This window comes from Rhea pennata, chromosome 1 (genome assembly GCF_028389875.1).
Source record: "Rhea pennata isolate bPtePen1 chromosome 1, bPtePen1.pri, whole genome shotgun sequence".
NCBI classification, from domain to species: domain Eukaryota; kingdom Metazoa; phylum Chordata; class Aves; order Rheiformes; family Rheidae; genus Rhea; species Rhea pennata.
In genome coordinates this window covers 111,935,358-111,953,785 of record NC_084663.1, presented here as the reverse complement: position 1 = coordinate 111,953,785, position 18,428 = coordinate 111,935,358, and positions in this window count along the sequence as shown.

Below are 18,428 nucleotides of genomic sequence, written 5' to 3'. Positions count from 1 at the left end.
AACTCTAGGTACCTCTTTGTTTTTCTTTGCTTTCTGTGGTTTTGAAAATTTAGGCTGCTGCATTAAACACTGGCTACACAGAGGTATGAGCGGCAGCAGTACCATCCTGCTTACTGTGCCTGTTTCTAAATTCCTTCAGTAACAAAATCTGGCTAATTATACAGCTGACTTTATGAGAACTGTGGAGCAGTGTTACAGATTTTTTTTTTATTCCAAAGGTTTTGAAATAAATTTATAGTCTGGATTTTTATTGTAACTTAGGAGAGCAAAAAAAGGTAAAGAGAAAGGTCCTCTCTTCACTACCAGGATGTCAGTTAAGTTTGTCTAGGAATATCTTTGAGCGCCACCTAGGACAAGCAGATACAAGAAAACATCTCATTGCACTAGGCAATAAATAATTCTTTTCCCCCCTATTATTTCTCTTCCACTTCCAGAATTTAACTGCTCAAGAGTTTTACAGAGAATGCTTTCTTCTGTGTTGTTGCAAGTAATGGTGGAGGAGAAACAAGGGATTACACTTGTTTATTTTAGAGTCCAAAGCAACGGCTCCATTGTTTTAATTTCTCCCTTGATATTCCAGACAGATATCTAGATAAGAAAGGATAAATAAATATCTTTCCTTTCCATGACTTCCGAGTTGGGAGAAAAGTAATCAGGTAATTCTGAAAACTATTAGGTTGTGTAGTTAAAGTGACATTTTTATTACACATGAACTTTCAGCATTTACATTTTCTCTACAGCCATAATTTCCAGGTAGGCTGGATCCTTACAGTTCAGCTGAGGTCAAGAGCAGAAGAGGATTTCAGAAAGCAAGCTTAAGCAATGGGTGCAGTGTCTAGAAGGATGCATCAGTAATAAGGGAAGATTCAGAAAGTTAATAAGAAGTAAAAATAATTCTTTAACCTGAGAACTTTGGGCTATTTACTCCCATTTCAAAACTTACTTTGGGTAATAAATTCCTGATACAGTAGTACTAGCACTGCTGCTCACAACAACAGTCGTCTTTGTATCCAACCTCAATGCTTTCCTCCAAGGTTCTGAACAAAGGTGGTGAAAAAATTTCCTTACAAAATTTTTCAGTTTTTCAGGCTATGTCTTCTCACTGAATATTCCCTGCTTCACTTTTAGCTTGAGATTTATTTTCTAATCAGGAATGTTTTGAAATAATAGTATCTTGAAAAACAGCTACTGCTCCTGAAGAAAGACTGGTGCAAAAGGGATCAGTTATCATTTAAAAATGTCAAGCAAAATTATGCTGATCTGATCTGTTCATCTATTTGAAATGTACAAACTAATTAGAGAAAACCTCTTTCTACAAGCAATTCATCTTGAAAAATAAGTAAAACCCTGTATTAAATTGCATGTACCCCTGACAAGTTTGTGGAAACAGGTATCTTTATAAAACCGAGTAAAACTAATAATAGCAACCATGGGACAGACATTTATAATTAAAAAATATATTGGTAACGTAATTGCCAATGAAGCTTTATATGTAGTTTCTTTTCCTTTTTTCTTTTTCATTTTCTTTTTCTTTTTTTTTTTTTTTTTTTTTTTTTTCCATTTTCTCTTGCTACAAGAGGATCTTGTATACACTGGAGTCTGCTTTTTCAGTGTTTAAAATGCTCAGATGGGACTGACATTGTCATTGTATTGGAATGAAATAAGCTTCTAAGTGGGTGCTAGAATAAAAACAACATAATTCCTATAGATTTATATCTTGCAGTCAATTGATTTTTAAGAGCCTTCCAAGTTATGGCAAGAGTTTATCCTATGTGGGAGGTATTTCTGAAAGCATTTGCTATGGGCAAGTTCCTTAGTATCCAACAAAAGATGCTCACATATGGTACTCGGAGGTGGTGATGGTGGTGATGGCCACTTACATGGCTTTTCTTCTGTACTTAGTTTTTTACTGTTTTAATGGCATTTGTGGAAACTCAACAGCTGCGGTATTTCTCCGTTCCCAGTGAACTCACATATATTAAGGGGAATTAACAGACACAACATTTGTGCTGTGAACCAGCAACTACTGGTTCAGAAGGGTCCAAAGTTTCAGACTGAGTTCTGTAGAAAACTAAAAATGAAATATGTCAAAAGGAAATATGTCACAAAATAAAAATAAAATATACTACAAAAAAAGCAATTTCTACAAAACAAAATTTTGAGAGTATTTAGTCCTTCCTTATAGTAAAAAGGTACATCCTTATTACTGGAATGGATATTTATATTTCTCCTCTTTAGCACAGGATTGAACAGAACTAAGTGTTCTATTGGTAAATTTAAGTTGTGGATAAAATATACTATAATAAAAATTGATAAATTAACTACAGAGAAAGTACACCAAAAGCATGATAATTTCTACAAAAATTGAGATCTCTCTTTCTGGTGGGATCACTGCTATTGCAAAACAGATACAGATAGGCTGATAGATAGACACAGTATCTTTTCATTGGACTTATTTTGTTAGGAATTTTCATTTTTGCCTCCAAAAATTCCAGATCTAGTTTTATATTGAGTTTAGGATATACTGAAAAAGCTCTGTAGGTATTACACGCTAAGCACTGCCAGTAAAACAGCTGTGATAGTGTCCCGATTCAAGTTTTTTACCCATCATCATGAGACAATACATGATGAATAATTTCTGAAAAGATTTCAAAGCAAGAAGATAAGCAAGGCTGTTGCTAGTACAAAGTTATTGGCTATCTTCATGTTATCCTCAGCTCTTAGCATGCTTTACCTATGTCTTAAGCCATTTGCTATTTTTTTCAAACCACAAGCAACAATGTGGGTGAGAGGAGAACTACAGCTCTATTGGGACCTCAGCAACAGCCAAGAACTAATGACACAAAAACCCCACATGGTATCTTATAGAGGTATAAAGACTACTGTTATGATATGGACTTTCCTTACCCTATAAAAAAAAGAGTTACTGATCAGTCATCCCAAGGGCAGTAGAATGCTTGATTCTGGACAGGCCTAACACAACTTTCCCTTCCTTTCGTCAGATGAGTTGTACTTTTAAGGCATAACCTGATCATGACATTTTTTGTATTATTTATAGATACAAGCACCCAAATTAATCACACTGTGATTTTTGTCAGTAATTGGATTTACAGTTCCTTAGGAGCTCTTAAAGTGTTCTTATCCACTTTTTAGAGATTTCTGCGCTTTTGTGTAACATATAAAAGTTCACTTCAAAGTTTGGTTACTGACAAAAGTGAATGCTAGGAACAACTGTTTTCAGTATAAATTCATAAGAATGTTGAAATATGGGACAGATGAGAACTAACTGTAGCCAAGACAGACCGTATCACATCGTTTTTATTTCAGACTTGAGTCTAGTCGCAAAGGTCACTCTGGGAAAACCAGTGGACCTATGAAATGAGTGAAACAGAGTCAGCAGTAGGAAGAAATATTGTTTCTGCTCTCCTTCCACCCGCAAGTTGAGATGTGAATTTTGGACTGGTAGCAATCTTCCTGAGGAAGCCAGCTCCTTCTCCTATTGGCTTTGTTCCAGCTTCTATTTCATAATGACATATTCAGCCTTCCACTGCCAAGAAGACATCTTTCAAATCCCAAAGCCCTCACCTTTGTGATTTTATCTGATATGCTATCAGATAAATAGAGTTACATCTATGATTTTGATTGAGTCTTGTGAATTGTACATGCTTAGAGGCTTCAAAAACCATGGACAAATGCTTCTTCCATCCAGTTCTGTATATTTGATTTGATAGACTTAAGGTTAGGTTACGCTCTCTGAGATATAGTCATCCATAATTAGCAAGGAAAAGGCAATGTTTATCAGTGCAATAGACTAAAGAAGCTAGTAAATACCAGCTTTGTACTAGCCAATTTTGAAGAGCAATCCAAACAATTTTTTCACTCTAGATTCATGCACAGGCATACTCATAGCAGTCTGCCAAGATAGCTTCCAGTTACCTCATTTCTTGGAGTAGCATTTGAACTGTCAGCAGGAAATATAGTGAACAAGAAGACAAATAATAATAATAAAAAAAACTAAACCCAAACAAAAGAACAACAACAACAACAAAATAAAAAAACTAACCAAAGGCAAATATGAAGTGCTAAGAGGAGGAACTCATCATTAAACTTTGCTTTCTCAGACATACGTAAAACTAGAATTCAGATCCCAAATTGCCTTCTGGCCTTAGATAGGTACTTCTTTCTTTCCTACCATTATAACCTATTAATTAGAACTGATGATCCAGAAGGTAGAGCCAGATATTTCCCTTGCTCTGCAGACTATGAACATATCAAAAGAAGAGAAAACAAATCAAAACAGAGCAGGATAGAGTCACAGATGATTGTTACAAAGAGATACCAAAATTATGCTAGAATATTTTATGATTTTTTGACTTTTAAAAAGAAAATTAAAACATAATAAATCAGCTTGCATTTATTCATATTAATATCCTGTGTATGCAGTGAATTATATTCAGCCAAAATTCAAGACAAGTGATATGTCACATTAACACTTCCATTTAACAAATATATTGAAAAATTTTGCAGAACTAATGAATAAACACAGTTTAAATGAGGACACTACTTTAATCTTACTCATGTTTAATCCATTAATACAAGCCTACATTTCCTATGTAAGAAAAGTGCTTAATTTATTTTTTAAATACTGTTTATTTTTTTCATTCCACAGAGATATTTCAGAATATCTTAAAAGTATTTATTCTGCTTTGGAAAGTGTTATCTATTTTATAAGGAGAAAATAAAAAGGAGAAAAAAAGAAAAGCAAACGACAGGAAAAAGCTTGTAAAAAGGCACGAAGAAAAAAAAAGAGCAATCTAAAGATGGATTTTGGATAGTCTTATGCTTTTCTTTATTGCCTCAGAACATATGCAGATAATTTTCAAAAATAGTTTCTCCATTATTTGTGATATTAACCAAATGCTTTCATCTTCCATGATATCAGAATTATTAACTTAGCCACTACTAAACTTATATTAAACCATATGATAATCTCCCTGGAACAATTAGCTGAAACAGAAAGTGTGATTTGAGAATTAGATTCTCTTTGCTATTTGACCCCCACTGAGTTTTGCAACATGAGGATAAACCCCATAATGGGTAGACAGTTGGCACCTATTGAAGCATTTGCCACTCTTAGATCTAAGCTGCACCATTCTCCTCTAAAAATCATCATCACAAGATCCTTAGGGATATAGAAATAGGCAACTAGCATGGAAATAAAGCCTCTCCTCCAGCTGCCTCTATGGGAACTGTGAGTTTGTCCCTGCTGTGCTGCCCGAGCAGGCCACAGCCTGCACAAACAGGCATGGCAATGGTACTTCCTCGAGGAGCTCTTGCAATCTGGCCTCCAAAACGTGTATTTTCAATTTGATTTCTGCCCAAGAAGCGTCTTCATGCTTTTTATTCCCTTGCTAATTACCACCACTCTTCGCTTCCCATGCAGGACATCTCAATTGAAACAGCAGCGTTACAGGCTGGGAAAGTGGCATGGTGCTTGTAGCTTGATATTATTAGCACTTTTATGCCCTGTCTGCTTATAACTTTGTTCCTCTCAAAAATAAATGGAATAATTCAAGCTGTGTAAAATAGAAATTACTAGGATAATCCAACAGCAAACCCCATCTGTCTTCCTTCCAAGCTAAGAACGATGGCACATATTCCTTAAGTTTCGTGATTGTACAGTGTCAGTGGATAATTGCATAATTGACAACACAGAAAATTGTGTGATACATTACATATCAGTATTTTAAGAGCATCTTTAGTACAATAGAGGAAAAATCCAACTTACTTCTCAAACATTGACAGTCAGTCAAATTTTTAGAGTAATATCCTAATCTTAACAGAATTACACCTAAAATTTGAAGCACAGGCTATCCTAGTATCTTTCTTTCTAACTTTGGTTTATAAATCATTTTAAAAAAATATCCTGTGTCTTATCAGAGTGTTTTTCTATATCTGTATACCTGTCAGTACAAAAGGGGATAAATCCTGACCTGCTCTTGAATGCATTTACATATACCTACAACTTCCAAAAGCAATCATCTTCAGGCACTGGTCTAGGAACATTCAAAGTATATACCCATGATAGTTGCTTAATGTTTTGCATTTACTTAAATGCTCTGCCCAGAATGATTTATTGTTCTTTGTTAGACTGCAGCCACATCAGTTAGAGTGATACCAACTGCCCCCCCCCCCCAATACACAGTGGAAGGTTAAGGAGTAAAAATAATTATTTCCCTTCCAGAATTGAGATCAAAAACAAGTTATAATTACATCTAAAAATAAAAAGCAAAATATTCTTATTCAGATAATACTAGTGCTGTGGTACACAAAGTTTATCTTTGGCTACATGATTAAAACAACGTCATGGAGTTGCAGGATTATAAATGGCAGAGGTTTTACAGAAACTCTTGAGATCATTCAGTTCAACTCCTTTGCTCAAAGCACGGTTATCTGCAGCAGTTTGCACAGGACCAGTCCAGTCAGGTTTAGAATATTTCCATAGACGGAGACTCCACAACCTCTCTAAGCAGCCTGTTACTACCCTCATTGTAAAAACAGTTTCTCCTTATATTTAAACATTATTTTCTATGTTTCAGCTCATTACCTCTTGTCCTGTGGCTGGGCACCACTGAGAAGAGTCTGGCTCCCTCCTCCTTTACTCCCCTCCCTTACCTCCACTTCTTTACTGTCCCTTTACTCTTCCATCAGGTTATTTATATACATGGATAAGATCCTCCCTGAGCCTTGTATGGTCCAGCTCTCTTGGCTTCTCATATGAGAAAGGCTCTAGTTCTTTAATCACCTTTGTGGCCTTTCACTGGACTTGCTCCAGCATGTCCCTGTCTCTTGTACTGGGGAGCCTAGACCTGGACACACCACTCCAGATGTGGTGTTTCACTAGGGCTGAGGAGAAGGGAAGGACAACCTTCCTGTACCTCCCTTTGTTGAACTTCTTGAGATTCCCTATCAGCCCATTTCTCCAGCATGTTGAGGTCTCACTGAAAAGCAGCACGATGATCTTACATATGAGCCATTCCTCCCTGTTTTGTGTCATCTGCATGCTTGCTGAGGGCGCACTCTGTTACACGATCCAGGTTGTCCAGGTTAACAAAGGTATTAAATATATTTGCCCCACTACTGACCCCTGGGGGTCAGTTTGACTAGGAACTGGCCTCCAGCTGTGCTTCATGCTACTGATCACAACGTAAGTTTGTCAGTTCAGCCAGTTTTCAGTTTGCTTCACTGTCTATTCATCTAATCTATATTTCATCAGCTTGTTTATGAATATTATAGGAGACAATGTCAAAAGCCTTGCTAAGGTGAAAATGAACAACATTCGCAACTCTTCCCTTCACTCCCAAGCCAGTCATTCCTCAGGAATGATTTTCACTTCATAAATGCATGCAGACTACTCCCAGTCGCCTTCTTGACCTTCATTTGTTTGAAAATGGTTTCCACAATTATTTGCTCCATTCACCTTCACAGGGACTGAGGTAAGGCTGACTGGGATATAGTTTCTTGGATCCTCCTGCTGGCCCTTCCTGAAATCAGAAGTGACATTTGCTTTCTTCCAGTTCTCAGGAACCTCTCCTGATCACCATGACCGTTTGTAGATAATCAAGAATGGCCTCTCAGTGATATCAACCAGCTCCCTCAACACTTGTGGTTGCATCTCATCAGGTTCCAGGGACCTAGATATATCCAAGTTGTTTAAATGCTTCTTATCTTGATGCTCCTTCATTATAGGCAAGTCTTCTTTGCTCCAGACTTTCCCAAGGGAGTAAGGGGCTGAGGATTCCTATAGAAAAAATCTTACCAGTAAAGACATTTTTTTTCCTCCTCCGTAAAATCCTCCTGGATTGTTCTTGTCCTGCTGTGTTGTCCCTCCAGCAGATACCAGGATGGTTAAGGTCCCCCAAAAGGACAAGAGCAAACATTGGTTGTGATCTGGAGGATTCATCTGTATGCAGCTTCTGGACTCTAGCTTATGCTACACAGAGTCTTTTATGCATACAAAGTTGCATCTAGTGTTTGATAAGCTTCAATTCCTTTGAATATACATTTTTTTATTACTAGATTGAATACTATTTTCTGCATCAATTTAGCAATATATCTATAGTGTAGGTAAGTTCTTACTGATTAAAATCTAGTGTATCTGTATATTTTTTATTAGAATTACAAATCTTTGACCCCTATTATTGCACCTTTTTTATAGACAGCAGTATCTTCTAGAATGATTCCTGCATTACAAAGTCCATAACAATAGGCTAATATGTAAAGTCAAAAAAGTCAAAGCATTGTGTGTACCCAGAAAGGGAACAGTCTTGCTCTTCATGTAAAGTCCTAATGAATCTAATGGGGTCAGTATTAGAAATTGTTTGGAGCACAGGTATCTTGCTCTTTTCAGATGAAATAGAAATATTTCAGTGCCTCTGTATCATTCAGCTAGTAGAAGAGCATACCTAAAATAAAATAGTTTTTTATTGTCCTAAGTAGATGATGTTAGGGTTAAATACTATTTTGAACACATAACCATATGATAGACAGAAAGAGTTCAGCTCTGCACATATTATGACTTTTCTGACAAAAGACAATGAGGAATCACACCATTTGGGAACCTTCAGTGGATGAAGATCACTGATATTGCCACAATTTGTGGAGCAACCTACATAAAATGGCCACAATTATATCACCTCCTGCCTCGCCTGACACGCATGCTGGGCATGGGGAGCACCACTTGCAGGGCTGAGCAATGGTGGTTTTCGGTCAGAGCAGTAGCGTTTCCCTTCCACGCTTTGGCACAGCAGCTCTGGCTGAGGGGAGGTGACATCTGAGGCCTTTAAAGGCCAAGAATAACTATCCTGCAGGGATATGCACACAGAAACTGAACACAAATTTATATATCAGACTGAGAGTGACTTAAAAATCTTGTGATGTAGTGCTCCATGGACTTTGTCTCCTGCTCAATATAAATCCTGTCTGTCCTAAACCATGATTCACAAGAGCTCAACAGCCAACAGCGTATGCAGATACTCCATCTGCAGCTGGGTTAGGACAGAAAAATGAAACCTGTTACAGAAAGGTTTATGGGATAATTAAAAAAAAATCATCAAGAGCCTGGATTTTTATCCACAAGTCAAAAGGTAACACTTAATAAGAGAAGTTATATATACTGCCTCTCTCCCTCCCCCCATCAATTTACACAATTTTACTACAGGTATGTCTGAAAATTTTTAAAAGCAAGTACATCCACCTCAAACTTGTAGTTCCACAGCTTAGGTTTTTTTGTTGTCCACTACAGACACTACAGAAGAAACCTGAATTCCAGCTATTTCTTCGGACCTAGTAATCCTCCCCTTCCAAAACAGAAAAGCTCTTTTCATCACAAATAACTGAAATGCTTGAGATGTAGGGTTTAGCTGGAGTTCTCATTTGACAGTGTAACAGTAAAGGCTGCCATTAGTCAAAAAGGGTGATGTAGTGGACATAATTTCTTATGTAACAGTATGCAAATACAGTGATATTAAAAAAATGGTGCTACACTTCTGCATGCTGTAATAGACTGTAAACCACTTGCTACATTTCCTCAAATACTAAGGATCTGAAAGGAAAGTGAAGTTATGGTGCTAACACAACCTCTGTTACCATAATGATACCTTTCAGAGGGACTAAGGTGAATGCAGTACACTCCTGTCTTTGCCAGTTCACAGACAGCAATAATGAGCAAATACTGTGCTGTAGGCAGCACTGCACATCTCTCAGTCCATCCATCTACCAATTTCAATTTATTATTACATTGTGGCTGTGAGAAATACAAATAAGTACCACCACGGACTAGACAACACTAAAATATGAACAAGGAGTTTCAGTGAATTCTTTGTGCACACTTTTACTTAGTGAGAAAAGGGCATAATCCCTCCTGGTTCAGTATTTTAATGAAAGTAGAAATCACAGTTCTATTTTATGATATTCATTTTATGAAATTAAATTAAATAATAGATACCATTACAAAGTTATTTTGAGTACAAAGTTATTTTGTTTTTTATTTGATTGTTTACTCTTGCAGTTTTTCAAAACAGTGTAGAGAGATAGATGTCCACAAATTCAAAGCACTTAAGCTGGTTTTCTGAAGCTAGATAATGTGAATATTGCTTAAGTGTGCTCTAAGAATTCCTGCCAAATGAGAATCCTAGGGAGGAAACACAGAATTTACTGATACTGATGTTTAAGAATGAGTAAGTGCTGAATTGGCTGGACTTGTGAATGTTGTGAAGCTCTACACATGGACATGTAGATGGAGTAATGAACAGGGAGAAAAAGAGAGAGAAAAAAAAGCAAGCAAATGGAATAGCAGGGCAGATAAGTAGAACTGAGTATAGACATGTAAACAAAATACAAAGACATCAGATGACTCAAATATAAAAGTGAGTCGTCTGATATATTTGGTTGTATGCTACTGTAATGCCTTACAATATAGCATTTACATGAATAGTCTTTTAAGAGAAAATGGAAATAATTATTGAAAAATAAAGATGAAAAGAAAAAATGAAGGAAGGAACAGGAAAAGTTTTGTGCTTTTAAGTATTCAGAGATGAATATTGCAATTAATTAAAAATATTCTATTCTATATTTAATATATCAATTACAAAGTGAAGGCAAGGTTTAAAAGGTCACAGATGTTTAAGGTCCTATCTAGACAGTCTATCATTAACTTTTTTTTTTTTTTTTTTTAATTATAATACCCTGTGATCAGATAGCACAATCCCTACTTTGAATTAATTGACCAGTTGATGCCAAATCTCTAATGGGCTTCTAAAATTAATCAAGTATTTTGTTTTTTCAGTACAAGTAAGACTCATACATAGCTTAGTGCTAGGCTGACAGTCATGAAACATGGAATCAGTAAGGTTGGAAGGGACCTCTGGAGATCATCTAGTCCAGCCTCCCTGCTCAGCAGGGTCACCTAGAGCATGTTAGACAGGGTTGCATCCAGGCGGGCCTTGGAGATCTCCAGCGAAGGAGACTCCACAGCCTCTCTGGGCAACCTGTTCCAGTGCTCTGTCACTCTCACAGGAAAGAAATTCACCCTTACGGTCAGGCAGAACTTCCTGTGCTTCAATTTCTGTCCATTGTCTCTTGTCCTGTCACATGGGGCAACTGAAAAGAGTTTAGCCCAATTACGATCCTGTACTGTCTATACTATTCCAGGTTTTTATAGAATAACTCCTCCGCTCTGGAGTTGACTGGACAAAGCAGAGTTTCACCCATTTTCAGTTGTACCCTTCTAGACATACATACCTTAATAACACAATATGCACAGAGAAGAGAAGTACACATTTATATAAACAATAATGACAATAATAGAAAAATATGACAGCAAATCTGGAAAAAAGTCTTTCAGACTCTATTCAATAATGTAGCAGACAGACTTTAGAAAATAAAAGAAAAAAAAATAGGACTTCTGAGGTAGCTGCCCTATAGTGGCTACAGCTGGAGCTGGATATAACATCTGGAGCCTGTTTCCAGAGGCCATTTTTGAACATCATCCCAGGATGAAGAAAACCGAGTACTTAAACTTCCACCCTGTTCCTCAGACATGACGTTTCTACTACTCAAGGAATAATTACCATAGCTCTAAGTCTTCATTTATCTATTGTTCAAGACAATCTCATATGTGGGTCCTTATTCCTTTAAGTGCTGTGAGATTTGAAAAGTTTTGTTTGCTTATAGAGTCAGTCCAAAGCTTGCCTTGCTTTATGTCTTCCTGTTCTATTTGGCAGTTTGTGCATCTGATGTCATTTGTACCTCCACTGTTTTATAAAGTGGCAGTTTTCCTAAGAAGCTACTAAAGTTTCAGTAGAAAATTTTCACATGTTTTCCTAGGGAATTAAAAAGTATTTGAAATTGCTGAGCTTTTTATGTGAGCAAATTTAATATAAGACCTTTGCAGTTAGTGTACAACATAATATGCCATATCACACAAATACAGTATGAAATGCAATGTAATAAAATATAGTAAGCCCTTATTCCACAAGGTAGATTTTACTCAGCATCTTCATGATTATTAGACATTTTAATTTCCTCTTCATTCTTCCAAACATACAGTACTGTCATTTTACATCTGCTTGGGCTATAACAAAACAGACCCTTTCATCTATCCAAATGTTCAGTAAACGATTTCATTAACCAAGGAAGCCAGGAAAGACTAAATCATGCAGAAGAACAGAGTAATCGCAGTATTCCTTGTTTGCAGAAACTGCTGAACATTAAATTCCAATTTTTCATTAGCAAAAATAGCTGTTATTATCTGAAGATCCTTTGCTCTTTTTTTTTTTTTTTTTTTTTTTTTTTTTTTTTTGCATTTTAGTGCATTTGCAACAGTCGATCCATAGTAATCAACCTAGCCTTGAAGTATTTCTCTGAAGAAATAGATTTAACTGAACTACAAAGCTTGGTACAAAAATAAGGTCCCCAAAGGTGTCCTCACCTTTGATGTTCTTTTAGGTCTCTTGCTTTTTATTGCTTTCCTTAAGACTCCTTTTATATTCCCAGCTTCCTTCAAGCATAATATCTGCCTCTTCTCCCCACCCTCCTAAGCAACCACCTACAACAAACAAAAAAACTAAACAACTACACAATCCCAAACTCACAAGTACATCGTGAGCAGAGCAGCATAAATACTTCCCTAGGCATTTCTGTTAGTACATTTAAGTTCCTTTTTGCTGCAAAAAATGTTATGCAATCTGTGGTTTGTCATAGCCTCATGATTCTTTTGTGCAGTGCTCCTTTCATGACTAGTCCAGTCTTCCCCACTCCCACCTTACTCAAATAATTACTTGCACAAGCTGTGTAATTTTTCCCTGTCACAAGGGAACCAGGGTTCTCTGTAGACATCAATGGCCCACCTAACTCAATTGCTCCTGTTGGAGCAGCCAGGAGGAACCTACAATATGTGTCTACTCTCTGAGCTTTAGTCTAAGTATCTGTTTTGTTCAGAGTTAGATGACAAGGCTCAACTGGTTCGTGCATAGTCCTCTTAAAAAGAAAGCCAGCTTTGATGGCGCTGATCAGTGCTGATTAACAAAGCATGAAAAAGGAGAAGGAGGAAGATGCTGAACAGCTTGTGTTGATGAACTACTCTTAGAGTACGTGGAGTTTTTTTGTTCTTTTTTTTCACTTCAGGGTTCTGAGTACATAGTTGATGGGAAAAGAAGTATTGGATCGCAGATGTGAGATGAGTGATGACTGCAGGGACTTTAGGAGGACAAAGTGCATCTTCTGGAGAGATGGCTTTCTTGATTCAGCTGCTATGGTGATTTAGTCACCCACAGTCTAGATGCAATCTATACCTAATAGACGCACAAGTACTTGTATAAGCTTATTTCAACTTAGCTGCACACAGTTTACAGTTTGACTGATGGAAGGTATCAAGAGAGATCTTAAAATTAGTCAGTGTTCCTCACTGAACCTTGACAATGAAACAAAGACCACATTTACAGCCTGGGTGGCATCAGCCTGGCTGGCCTGTACTCTGGAAAGCTGCACTGGGACTATCCAAAGAAAAAAATTGCTTAATCAGAGTTGAATAAGGTTACAAAGTATCTCATAGGGAGCAGAAGAATCTCTGTGGAGAAGATGTCTGCATGCGCATTAGCTAAAGTCAAATGTAAAGATTGACTGAAGGGAAAGGATTATGGTGAAGAATAAGAAAACAACTAAATAGTCAACCCCGTGACAGATACTTTAGGAAGCTGAAGGCCACAGAAGTCAGCAAGCAATGAGATGTCAAATCTCAAAGTACAAAGATGTCGTTGAGCAGCCCTAGCATATTAGTGGCATAACAAAGCTGAAGATAGTATGTACATCACTGGCGTAGCATTATGAAAGCAAGAATGTGCACCTCTGTTTCTATTTTCTTACCAAGTTCGGTGTAGTGCATGGTAACAGGCCAAAATATCCCACTGCCTTCTGGATAGAGCTGACCAGAAATATTCTAGCAAAGTAATTGAGTTAGCATATACCAATTTGTCAATGATGAAATGTTTTGCAAAAATATCTTGTGCTGAGTTCAATTAGAAGGTGACCATCACCCTTGCAATTCCAACTTGCGAGTCCATCAGTGCTGTTGGTACAATTCCACAGGAGTTGAAAAGTAGTGCTAACACACAAGTAGAGAGAAATGAGATAACCATAGGAAAGAAGAAGGAGATTTTACAATTTTTAGACTAGATCACATCATCCAAGACATCGCAGCCTAAGCTATTAACAAGAAAAAACTAAAAAAAAAAAAAATGACTACACTAGCAATCGATAACTATCTGGGCAAATAAAGTAAGGGTGTGAGAAAAATGATAAAAAAATACTTGCATGGAGTGAGTGTTGCTGCATCCTCACATAGACATTTGAATTTATAATATAACAACAGGGAAATCTAAAGGCCAGCACCTCACAGGATACTCCCTTGAGAAGTTTCCTGTAAACCTAGAAGAAGAAAGGTCTTTCCACCAACTCTGACAAGTTACTGCCAACAATAAGACACAAATAACAACTCTGCTTTTTTGATGGCTCTGGATTTTACAGTTTCCTTTCAAATATTAGATTTATGTTAAATAAAGGCATTGTGGAGAACCTGCTGAGCCAGGACATTGACCTGGCTTTTTGATGCTTCCCAAAGTAACTTTCCATTTCATTACAAAGCTGCTAAAATTGAATACTAATTGCTTGAACCTGTATAACTTTGGCTCTGCACAAGAGTCTGTTCCTATTGGAATAGCTTTATTATAAACCTAGTTAACCAAATTCATTTCAGAATATAAGATCTTGAAACTTCTGATTTTTTGCTGGGCACTCTGAACAACTTATGATCTTCTCTAGTTTGAAGGCAATCTCTCCTAATGAAAGTATATCAATATTTCTGAAAGACTTTACTTTTACCTTTAAAATACATTGCACCTAACTTAAAAAATACTCTTATAGATGGTATAATGGCAGCCTCTCTTTTTTAAAATAATAGTCAGTCAATCACATTGCTCTCAGTTCTTATTAACATTTATTAGGTGAAAATCTAGAGATTTGATACAGATTTAAAGATAGCTGAACTTTTTGCAGAAGTCTGGTTCAAGCTGTATGAGAGATCATACAGGGCTAAACTTAGCCCTGAAATACTCCAGAATAAATACAGTTTAATTTAATCTCAAATTGCATTCTACTGAAACCTAGATCCTAGCTTGCCTAGGAAATCTTTGTCCCACTTCTTCCAGTAAGTATTCTCTTTAAGAATAAAGCTTTAATTTCAATTGTGCTGAAGGAGACCTGGCCTATAAAAGTGTCAGACTGATGATCCTCATATACACAGATGCAATTTCTCTCATAGCACAAAGAAACCCAGCAATATACTTTATAAAATAGCCTGTAGCTAGCAAACAGCTTTTATGTTTTCTGTGAGACACTGAAACCTCCTTGCAGATCCAATGCATCTGCATAACAGTGCCTTGCATATCTGCTCTATCCCCACCAAACTACCATGTTATTTTTTGTTGTTTAAAACACAACAGAGCTCTCAATATGCAACTGTATTTGTTTTTCTATAATTATTTTACAAGTCAGTCAGGTAACTGTGAACAAATCCTAGTAAAGACTGTAAGCATGCTTAAAATAAATACTTAATTATTACAGCTGGAAGCCTAACATGGATTAGACACCTCCTAAAGCAGCAGAAAACAAATCTAGGATTATTTAAATACCTGTGTGCTTTTGATGACAATATTTCCTTCAACTCATATTATTCATTAATACCCTAGAATTTATGATTTAAAAGATTCACGATCAAATATATTGCCTTAAGGTTAGTTGTAAGCCCAGACGGAGGGAAATGAGATTGCAGAGAAGGGAGGGGGAAAAAACCCCAAACCAAATCAAAACCAAACAAATCCAAGGCAATAGGGTCAGACTGGAGAATACCTATACATTTTGCCTGCCTGTTAACCTACATTTGTGATAAGAAGTGTATAGTATCTGGCTATACAACGACTAGAACAAGATTACTTAGAAAATAGCTTGAAATTATAGACACTTCTGTGTTTTTTTCTCTAGGAACAAAAATACTAATTCCTTTTAAAACAAACTATTTTTCAGCAGTTTGTGAGCAAGTATGTGTTAATTTGTGTGACCTATTATCTCCAGCATCTCTTTGTTTGTAGTCTCTGCTTTTAGGAGAATTGGCATTAATTATAAGTATAGAAGTAATTTGAAATGTCAGTTCAGAATTTTACAGCTTGAAACAGCTCATTCTTCAATAATTAAGTCAATAAAATTAACTTAATTTAATTTAAACAGTGATGCTTCTTTTTAGACCTTATGGAGTGATTACAATTAGTATTTCATAATTAGTATTTTATTGATGTCCATACACTAGATTGCCAGACATCATCAAGATACACTGATGATTGGAAGTAATTTGATAAACATTCAGAACTGTTGCATTAATGGCATGCCTCCCAATTATGTATTGAGTTAATGAATGCATTTAAATGTTATGGAGATGAATTTAAAGGACAGCTCAACCTTAATTGCTATACCATTTCCCCCAAAACCCTTCCCTACCATACTAATTAGAACTTTAGTAGTTATCACCTTTCAGTATAAAAATACCAAGTTCCTCTGTAAATGCAGAACTAGAACATTTACAGTCTTTTTTTTTTTTTTTTTTTTTTTTTTTTGAGTATGCTAACAGTGCTAAAATAGCAAATGGTCATTTTCATGCAGAATAAGGTCTTCTAGAGGGTGAGCAGTGATTCTTCTCCCCTGTCCTCCTTCATTCGCATTTAATTTTCTCAAAGAATGATGGCCGGGGGGTGGGGAGGGGAATGGTGTAGACAGTGCATCTAAGTCAAATATGAACGACCATGTCCAACCAAGGTTTAAGTTTTTCTCTATCTTTCAACAGTGCCTAGAAAGAATGGAAGAGTTAGCGTTATCATCTACATACAAGATGCTTAAACGTGTGCACAGACAGGCAAGGGAACTTTTGATCCAGTTCTGTTTCAACTTAGTCTTAAACTACTAACAGTAATGGGAGGAGGACCGAACATTTTGAAATCCATAGCTACCTAAAACCACACTAGTTTCACTCACACACAGTGAAGATCCCTGGACACTAAGTCACTATTAGCACTTTTGCAAAAGCAAGATTATTTCCAGGAGGATAGCAGGCCTGAATTGGAGTGGATTCCCTGAACACTTATGCTCTTGGGATCACATGCAGACCTAGGTTTTAAGGAGAAGCAAAACAAACCACTAGGTTTTAAGGGACAGAGATGACTCACCGGCTACTAGAAGGCTAAATTATGGTTGCAGTTTCTTAACGTCACCATATTTAAAGGGGCAGCCGCTGGAAATGCCTCCAATAACACGTTCCTGTGAGACTCAACAGTGTTAGAACATCGTTGCCTAACCACAGCAACGCCAGCGCTGCCTGAGAGCACTGATCGGGGAGGGGTGTGGGTGGAGGGTTTGTGCTATCAGACATGCTGTAGCTTTACAAAACAGATATGGTCTAGTAACAAATCCTCTAATGCATTATAAACTTGGAAGGAATAGGCATATATTCTTACAGTAGAGTGTCAGCCCTTTAAAGCTGTAAGCATTACCTGCATGGCAACAGAGCAAAATAATATTAAATTTGAGTTTAAGTTTCTGAATTGTAACTCAGTCTAAGTCTGTATTTCTTCTCCATTTCTCATTTACTTTTTCTACCTGGAGAGTCTCATAAAAGTATTTGTGTGTGTGTATAAGTGTTACATTACTGACAACAGAGGACAAAGCCAGGTCTGAAGGAAAAATAGCAAATGAGCTTTTCCACTCTGGATAAGGAACAACTGCATGCCTTTCGGCTGAAGCTAGTGAAGAACCAAGGTACTGCCCCTCAAATAAGCTTCCTCAAATCTCCCCATTTCCACCCTCAAGCCAGAGCAATACTGTTTATATGCTGAAAGCCCCTCTCCTCTCTGCTGCAGGGGCAAGAATCTGGAAGACACAGCTGTGCAAGGGGTACCAGGAACAGTCTGAGGGACCATCCTCGGACTCAGCATCCTGTTTCATATATCCACTGCTAAATAAGCATGAAGCTTCACTGGAAGGGGGAAAAAAAGTTATGTGTAAAGAGGGGGTACTGTTGTGAATATATATTTATTAGACCATACTGTCCTCCTACTTCACTTAAGCAAGTCCTTTGATTTAAGGATGTTCTTTGCCCATTTTGCCTGTGTAACATCTTTAACTGGAGCAGGAAAAGGGCAAGTTAATTTAGTCCTTCTGATTAGCTATGAAGAACATATTAGGAATTTCTTCCTGTTTAAGCATGTGCACAAGTGAGAAGATTGTGTGCATTCAGGTCTCTTCCCACCATACAGTCAGGATGGATCCTG